Genomic DNA, 9,606 nt, shown 5'->3' on the forward strand with positions numbered 1-9,606 from the left:
TGTATAATATTAAATTATTTTGTAATAATGCTATGAATTAGTTTTTGATAAGTAGATTAGTGTGAAATAATAAATTGTAAACTAATCATTCAAAATGTTGTATATAATATTTTCTATTTAACATATACAATGATTAAAAAATATTATAAATAAAAACATTTACGAATATAAAAAAATCAACCTGCAACGTGAGTCATATCACTAGTAAATGTATATTTTCAATGAAGAAGATGACTAAAGTTTGGACATTGTAATTGTTGAAAAAAAAATTTTATTTAAATAATATACAATTACTTATAAAACGTGACCATTTTCATTAGTGCCAGCAACCCTTTTTTAAGATAATTTTAATAATCTCAAAGTGGGTAAGTTTTTAATTAAAGTATTCTTAATATATTCTACAAAATCTATATGCTGGAATTCTGACAGACGAAATCTATACAATTGATGTTAGCTTTTTCATTAAAATTGATAGATAATATACAATCCTTCTCGATGCCCCACAAACTTTATTGGCGGGTGACATAACGTCAAATCTCCCCATGGAAAAAGTTTTTTTTTTTTAATTTTAATGAAAAAGCTAACATCAATTATATAGGAGTGATATGATGTAGGGCAGGGTTTGAGACTAAACAAAAATGAGTTGTAGTTTTCTATTAATGTTTTTTACTTAAAATGCAAGAAATAGAGTATGATCATAAGGGACAATGGAAGTAAACACTTCTAGTAAAACTACGATAAACAATAGAAAATAGGAAACAAGAAATTATTTACATTGTTGAATTTACCTATCTCTCTAGAGTATCACGCCTCAAAATATAAGGATTTAATCGTAATAAATAAGAAAATGAATTAGGTTTGATGGTTAAGTAATTAGTTTAACCATTCTAAAAGTTCTAGGTTCAAACCTCATTCTTCCCATTTTCTTAAATTTTATTTTTAGCAATCTAGGATAAAAACCACAACTAAAATATATAGAGTTGGGAATAGAGATTAAGTAAGAATGAGCAATAGGCTTACTGTTTAAGAGCTAACTTCCCTCCCTTGTGATCCCAAATTTGAACCCTTCCTTCCCTTTTTATTTCATAATTTCGGCAAAAAAAAAAACCCAAAATATACATATATATGATTAAGCATCTAAAATAAATAAGAAATAAGCCTTAGGCTTAATGGTTAAAGTGCTTGTATTTCTCCTTTGTTGTCTTAGGTTCAAGCCTTTCCCTTCCATTTTCTTTTGAAATTCGACCAGCTTTGGGAAAATTGCAAGTGACGACCACCCTAGGAAATTAACAAATTCTTTCTTAATTAGAATTCATATATTTCTCTTTCTCAAAATTCCAATAGAATTAGAATTCCACCATCTTTTTCTCTTCTTTTCCAAATTAGATTTTCATATTTCCCTTTTCAAATCCTAATAGAATTTGCTCTCCATCTTCCTATTTATTCTCTTTTTATTTTCTTTCCCTTCCTATACATCATATTTTTCATCTTTTTGATGTTGAATAATTTTCTTTTCCATATCAAATCAATCCCCAATTAATCATTTTCTACCGGCTATTGAATTCATCGTCAATAGCCTTCTTATTTTCATCAAATTTCGATAAGTGCATTCGTTTTGATAAATAGAAATCGTAAACTCTACAATATCACCGATCCATGCTAATCTTTCAATTCAATTACTCTATTTTTTGGTTCTTGATAAATCTTGAAATCAATCATTAGCTTGTGTATAAATGTCATTTGAATGACCTGATTTAGGTGAATTAGATTAGAATCAGGTGTGAGGAACGTCAATCGGTCTCCCGATGAATGTGTTCTTTTACAAGTGAATTGGGACAAACCGTGTCTAGGATTAGGGCCACACGGTCTCCCACACGGGTGTGTGGACCACTCGATCCGTCACATGTTCATGTACCTTGCAAACCTTAGGCTAGCTCAAATCTCACACAGCCAAAAACCTTTCACATGACCTAACACATGATCGTGCCCCTTCTGTAGGTTAATTTTGCAGTTACCATACGGCTACATCCTAGATAAATGGCTGTGTAACCTCTCCATATGACCAATAGCATCTCACACGGCTTAGCCACACGGTCGTGTGACTCTTGAATTGTTTTTAGAGTTTTTATTTCCTCAATTAAGTCATTGATATTGTGTTATTCTAGAATTTTTGATTTACTTACTGGTTGAAGTGTTATGGCTATATCGTATGTGAAGTGTATATTACATGCTACTGTCATCGTGAAACAGATAATTTGTTAGTGTTAATATTCTCACCACCCTATTGAATACATGTTCAAGCATGATTACTACTAGTGTTGATTTATCCTATTATAAAGCATGTCATACTGCATTGCATGGGGTGGGATGATATGTATGGAGGAAGAGTCACTACAGCAAAATAGGTTTTTAGCGGCAGTTTTAGCAGCGTTTGGATAAAAAAATGCTGCTACAGATCAAGTATTAGAGGTGTTTTTCAAAAAGCGTCGCTGTAAATTGAGCATTAGCGGCGCTTTTTGAAAATTGCCTCTATAGATTGAGCATTAGCGGAGCTTTTCAAAAAATGCCGCTATAGATCGAGCATTAATGGCGCTTTTTAAAAAAAGCCGCAAAAAAATTAAGCACAACGTCGTCGTTTTATGTTGAGCTTTAGTGGCATTAGCGGCATTTTTAGAAAAACACCGCTATAGATCGAGCATTAGCGGTGCTTTTTGAAAAACATCGCTATAGATCGAGCATTACCGGCACTTTTTAAAAAGCGCCGCTATAGGCCGACCATTAGCGGCACTTTTCACAAAACGCCGCAAAAAAATTAAGCACAGCGCTGTCGTTTTATATTGAGCTTTAGTGGCATTAACGGCGCTTTTTGAAAAATGCCGCTATAGATCGAGCATTAAGGACAAACCTTTCTTTTCTTTGTATTTTTATTTATTATACCTATTCTATTGATTGAATAAGTGATGGCGGCGCTTTGAAAAAAACGCCGCTATAGGCCAATCATTAGCAGTGCTTTTTGAAAAACGCCACAGAAAAATTAAGCACAACGCCATCATTTTATGTTGAGCTTTAGTGCATTTAGCGGTACTTTTTGAAAAACGCCGCTATAGATCAAGCTTTAGTGGCACTTTATCACACCGCAAAAAACATTTTATTCTATTTATTATTTAACTGGTTTATTTATATTAATTAAAATACAATTTATTTTTAATTGAATATTTAAATTTTTCAAAAAGAATAATGACATGTAGAAAAATTTGAAAGTAAAAACATAGAAAAATATTTGTTAAAAATGAAAAAATTAAAATACTATTCTTTAAAATAATTTTAAAGTTTTTGGGTATATGATTGATTGTTTTTAATTTATATATATTAAATAATTTCTAGTATATGGTTTAGGATTTAAGCTTTAAGAGTTACTATTTTAAGGTTATGGATTATGGGTTTTATGGTTTATGGTTTGAGAGTTGAGGTTTAAGTTTTTAGGGTTAAGAGTTAGTGGTTTAGGGGTTAGGGTTTATGTTTCATGATTTAGGGTTTATGGAATAGGGGTTAGGGGTTTAGGATTTAGATTAATTAGTGTTTTTAATTTATATATTAAATAATTTCTTATATATTTGTAAAAGAGATAATATTAATTTCAATATATTAAAATTATGATTATCGTTTAAATTATTTAAGAGATAATAGATAAGATTTATATATATTAAATGGTTTAGGATTTAAGTTTTACTTGAGATTTGTTAAATGATGAAATTTTATACAATTAATTAATGCTTTTATATTTAAAATATTTAATCTAAACCATTTCATATGTATGTTAAAAGTGAAAACAATTAAAATACTATTATTTAAAATAATTTTAAAGTTTATTTTTGGGTATTTGACTGATTGTTTTGAATTTTACATATTAAATAGTTTCTTATATAATTGTAAAGAGATAATACTAATTTTAATATATTAAAATTATCAATATAGTTTAAATTATTTAAGAGATAATAGATAAATTTTATATATATTAAAATTAAAAAATTGCTAACCCATGCATCTTTGGAGATACAAAATTAATTAGTAAATTGAAATAGTTATTTAAATTTCCTAAAATATTAAAAGAATATATAATTACAAAAGATAGTTTTTTTAAAATCTTTTTGTTTTTTTTCATATTTTGAATTTTTTTATTTTTGTTTTTGTTTTCTTAAATAAAAATTATATAAAATTTTAAATTTGATCTAAATCTTTTAAATATTACTTAAATTTTTAAAAATATTTATTTAAAATTGATATGAAAGATATAATAATTTAATATAAAAATTATAAAAGTCAAACATTAGCGGTGTTTATAATAAAACGCCACAAAAAGTAAATAATAGCAACGTTTATGATAAAAATGCCATAAAAAATCAAATTATTTTGGAGAAAACAGTGTATTTTTGGTATAAGCGCTACTAGTTTTTAGTTTTGATTGAAATGATTTCGTTTTATTTCTCTCCCCCCAATTTCCTCTTTTTTCCCGATTTCCCCTTTTTTTTCAACCAATCTCAGCCTGTTCTTCTATTTCTCTCCCCTGATTTCGTCTTTGAACAAATTATTTCCTCTTCAAACCCTAGATCTGGGGTTTTATTTTATCTTCTCCCTCTCTATTTTCCCCCTCCCTTTTCAAAATTTTCATTTTTTTGCCCTATTTTATTGTTTTTCGACTTATCAAAATCACAAGTGCAAAAAAGAAAATCTCATCTTTTCTTGAATCTCAGAGGTACGGATTCTTCTACATTTCTGTTTCTTTCTCCTATAGTATTTCAAAAACCCAACTATGAATTCGTTATTATTTTAGTTTTTGAAATAAAGCTTGATTCTTTTTTGTTTCATTTTATTGGTTGATTAGAATGGGGGAATTAAAGGACAATGACGCCTACGAGGAAGCGTTTCTCGACTACGAAGAAGAAGATGAAAAAGCCCCTGACTCTGCCTTCACTAAGGCTGCTGATTCTGCTAAGAAGTTAGTCATTTTAATTTATACATTTTTTTAAGGAAAACAATCATTTTAATTTATACATTTTTTTAAGGAAAACAATGTTCTAATATAATCTGCAAGTATTAGTGTAAAGCAATTTGATTTTAATTTGTTTCATTTCTTTTTTATGTGGTGTAAGGGGTATGTTCGAATTCACAGTTCGGGATTCAGAGACTTTCTGCTGAAACCGGAGCTACTTCAATCTATTGTGGATTCTGGTTTTGAACATCCTTCCGAAGGCAAAGTTTTAAACTCATGTCTAATTTTAACATTCGTGAATTCCATGAATTAAGTCATTTTGTTTTTCTTGCTTTTAGTGACTTATAATGGTGGGCACTGGGCAGTATACAAGTTTGGTGCTTTATTCTTTTGATTTACTATTTTGGATGAAGCATTTGTTGTTACAGGATATGCTTTGTAGTAATCTTTGAAATACTTTGCCTTGAAATTATATTTTCTCAACTTAATATCTCTAGGCATGAAAGTCTTCAAAATTAACATAGCTTTTCTTTTCTGTTGATTCAAACTGTTCATTTAAACTCTTTTATTATATATTAGTAGTAAATCAAATACGGTAATGATTATAGCTTCTTTTTCTTTAAAGTATGAAGAATGATGCATTTTTGGACTTTGATCAATAGGTGTACTTAATCATTCTTTGCAAATCACAACTGTATGCCTTACTTTTACATGTAACCCTTGCCAATCCTCCCAACAAGAGAAAAACGAAGAGGAGAAAAAAGAAATAGGAAATCATACTTGTTTTGAGTGTATAAAAGTGGTCTTCTACTGTCTCTATGCTAATGCAGTCGCTATATTCTTTTGTTTTGGGTTTCTCGAGTTCCACTTTTAATCTGTCCTGAATTTGTTAAGTGCAATTATCATATTCTAATTACATATTATTGGGAAATAAATTTTTGTGGATGGTGAGAATTGGAGGTGGAGTCTTCCCTGTAATCAAAGAACCTAATTACCTCGTTAATGGTGAATATCGTGTTGATAAAGGCGCTACTCCTAAAATGGTAAGTGGTGTTTAGAAGTTGTTTACTCCCATCACTAATTAGATTCTGAATGTTTTGAATTGTTTTAGGGAGCCCAGGCTCCTCCTATTCCTGGATCTACTCAAACCTCCAAGAATGTTTGGAATGCGACAACCACCTACGAAGATTGATCCTAATCAAATTCCAAGGCCCATTCCAAGTTCCTCACCAATCGTGTATGAAACTCGCCAAGGCAACTCAGCAAATCCTCCTCCGGTAAAAGGTCTGATCATTTTAGAAGAACAGAAAGAAAATTACTTAATTCACTCAAGAATTTGCTATTCCTTTTGATCTTCATTTAACTTAGGCCCATTGTTCTGTATCTCTTTGCTATGTTGTCATTGCATGTATACATAATGCAATCACAGCTTTGACATATAACTAAATTTTGAATTTTGTTTCTTCTCTTGATCACTTGTAATCTTTTGAAGCCTGCTACTAGCGATTACATTGTCAGAGACACTAGGAATTGCGCTCCTTGTTATATGAGATGCACCACCAATCAGGTCATAACAAGCAATATAAATTAATTGTGGCTTTTTTGGTACTCTTTTATATACTTTGATTAAGTTTGCACTGCAGTTTCACCACCAGTAATCTGTCGGGTTCTTAAATGGATTTTGTAATTTGATCTGCTTATCATATTTTGAATATTTCTTACTATAGGTTGTGATTTTAGGGAAAGTGGTCCTGTTCAGTGTTCCCATTGCAAAGGTTACATAAATCCTTTCATGAAGTTCATTGATCAGGAAAGGAAGTTTATCTGCAATTTATGCGGTCAGTATTAATCAGCTTTGTGTGCTCATCTCGTATATTTTGCAGTATCTTGTGTATTTTAACTTATTCTTATATTCATACCAGTCTGTTGCAAATATAAGGATTAGTGATACCTAAATTATAGATTTTGTAGCTAGCAATTGTAATTTTCTTGTTTCTTTTTGGATAAAAAAAAAGAAGGGCATCTCCTTCACCATCGTGTGAAGAAGGGGATTAAAAATGTTGAATTCTATGTTCATCCACAAGTTGCTTGTTGGAAAGTAATCCCATGAATAGCAAAAGATGATTTTTGTTAATTTACTTCAGATATGGGAGCAGCGGCAAGTTTTGACTTTGATTTTAGGGGTTAGAAGATTAAGGCTTTTAAAAAGTGTTATTTAGAAATTTGATGATTTTAGTATTGTTATTAAAAAGTATTCTGAAAATTTAAAATATTTATTTTATACATGACGGTATAAAGTAAAAGTAAGTTAATTTTATTTTTAAAAAGTAAGATAAGTTAAATTTATTTTTAAAAAGTAAGATAATTTAAATGATATTCAAAATGTTTAATAGTATGATATATGAAATATTAATTTAAATGTAAGTATTAATTTAAATATAAGTATTTAATTTGATATAAACATATTTGCTGAGAGTTTCAATCAATAACGAAGACGATTGTGAATGCTGTCTTTTTTTCTAAATTAATTTTATTAGGGAAAATGGCCTATATGTACAAAGCAAACATATAGTCTGACTCCTAGTTCTAACCTCTTTAATGATGTCTTGTATAGATTGATTGAGATCCTACCTCCCAATGTGCTACTATTAATTAATTTGTAAAGAATTTTAGTACAGATTGGTGTGATACGCTTAATTTACATCTGGGGCCAACATTAACACTCAAAGGACTAGCCATCTCAAAGGATTATACCTAAATTTTAACTTTAAATATTCATACCAGTCTGTTACATCCTTCTTCTTTGTTTCTGCTCTCTGATTGTGTTGCTGTAATTATTTTAAATATATTAATTAATATATGAGAATTTTTTCTTATACCAGTTGGAGTTTCTTAATTATTAATTTACGATGATGTTATATTTAAGGCCTCTCGAGTATTTTGTACTGACTTGGTTTTTTTTGTTTCGAGGATTCAGTGCCCCCAGAATTTAGAACTATTGCTTGAAAACATCCCAACAATGTTTCAGAGTAGTACAACTGCTAAGTCATGTTTTGCTGCTGCAATCAAGGTAAGCCATTACAAGGTTATACCTTCATAATCTGTTTGAGGTGTTGACTGTATGTAACTTGGTTACTCGAAGAAAACTGAGGTTAAGATATTGATACATCAATCCTTATCTTAAACAATTTGTATGTAGTTTTCATATGTAGTTTATTGGAGTGTTGGAGTTTTTGGACTACTTTCTCAAAATTTTTATTGAGTAGAAGTTTTCTAGGAGAATTTGACATGGTCCTGAAATTCAATTTATAATTTGTTGCTATATAATTTGATATTTGATATTTGAATGTTATTTTGGTCCTGAAATTGGGTTTGTTGGTTAACCATAAAAAATTCAGTTTGGTTAACAGAAGACATTTTAAGAAAATTTGATATTTGAATGTTATTTTGGTTATTAGTTAGGATTAGTCCTATTAAGTTTTTATACCTTCATTTTATTTGTTTTGAACTTTAAGTATGTTTTAATTTAACATCTGATGGTGATTAATATCTTCATTGTATTGTGCTTCTAGATTTTGATTTGTTCTGATATTTTGGTTGGATATATAGAATTATCCATTGAAAAATGTTGAAGGTTAATTTTGTTTCGTTAATGAAAACCAAGCAAATTAACCGAAATATTAAGTTGTACTCTATTTTCCTGCAATTTTATAGCTAACGGATTTGGGTTTCACGTTACATTATTTTGTATGTTGTAGGTACATATTATGCACAGCCTTTTCAACGACTTCTACATTAACAGACTGGAGTAGTGTACAAAAATCTTTTAGACACTTGCAGACTATTCAAATCTATAATATTTTTTCCCCTCTGTTTTTAGGTTCATTGGCATCTTGTCCTGATGACAGTGTAGTTTATGAAGCTTTAAACTTTGCATTGTTCTTCGAGGTATTAGAATTCCTAGTTCAAAACTTAGCAATTTGTCTTTTATAAAAGACCAAATTTCTAATTTTCAATGTTGTTTAGGTTCGCAAACAAGATGCTGAATTTGGACTTGCTGTTAGTAAAAGACTTACTGTATTTTATTTATATCTTTATATTTAATCTAATTCTTATTATTTATTTTAGTTTTGATTCTATATTTTTTTTATTATTTAAGATAACTTAGAGTTCTAACTTTTAGATTTTAATTGTGTTATTAATTTATTATTTTAAATTCTAAATTTAAATTCATTAATTTTAATATTTAGTTTTAAAGTTAAAATTTTCATAGAAAATTTAATTTAAATATTATTTTTTATTTATCCTTAAAATATATAGTTTGAAGTTCAAATTTCAAAATAAAACATAATATAATATTTATCATAGAAATAAATATTTATTCAATTAAAATTTTTTAAAGGTCATGTTTTTTATCGGCGTTTGTGGGAAAAACGCCGTTAAAGGTCATGCTTTTAGTGGAGTTTGGGGTAAAAGCGCCGCTAAAAGTCATGTTCTTTAGTGGCGTTTGTCGGAAAAGCGCTGCTAAAGGTCATGTCTTTAGCAACGTTGGTGGGAAAAGCGCCACTAAAGGTCACGTTCTTTAGCGGCGTTTGTGGAAAAGCGCCTCTAAAAGT

At 29.3% G+C, this 9,606-nt stretch overlaps 1 long non-coding RNA gene across 2 annotated transcripts; it reads left to right on the plus strand.

The window, feature by feature from the left end:
- Window positions 1-4,380: 4,380 nt before the first annotated feature.
- On the plus strand, window positions 4,381-9,117 carry LOC108454546 (uncharacterized). Of its 2 annotated transcripts, none has more exons than XR_008271148.1 (8): window positions 4,381-4,753; window positions 4,883-4,996; window positions 5,151-6,033; window positions 6,102-6,267; window positions 6,483-6,557; window positions 6,718-6,828; window positions 7,968-8,060; window positions 8,749-9,117. It is a non-coding gene; the product is annotated as an uncharacterized LOC108454546 (long non-coding RNA). The 2 variants fall into 2 exon arrangements; XR_001866737.2 differs by having other exon boundaries at window positions 4,384-4,753; window positions 6,102-6,274.
- The last annotated feature ends 489 nt before the right edge of the window (window positions 9,118-9,606 follow it).

This window comes from Gossypium arboreum, chromosome 9, assembly GCF_025698485.1.
Source record: "Gossypium arboreum isolate Shixiya-1 chromosome 9, ASM2569848v2, whole genome shotgun sequence".
NCBI lineage: Eukaryota > Viridiplantae > Streptophyta > Magnoliopsida > Malvales > Malvaceae > Gossypium > Gossypium arboreum.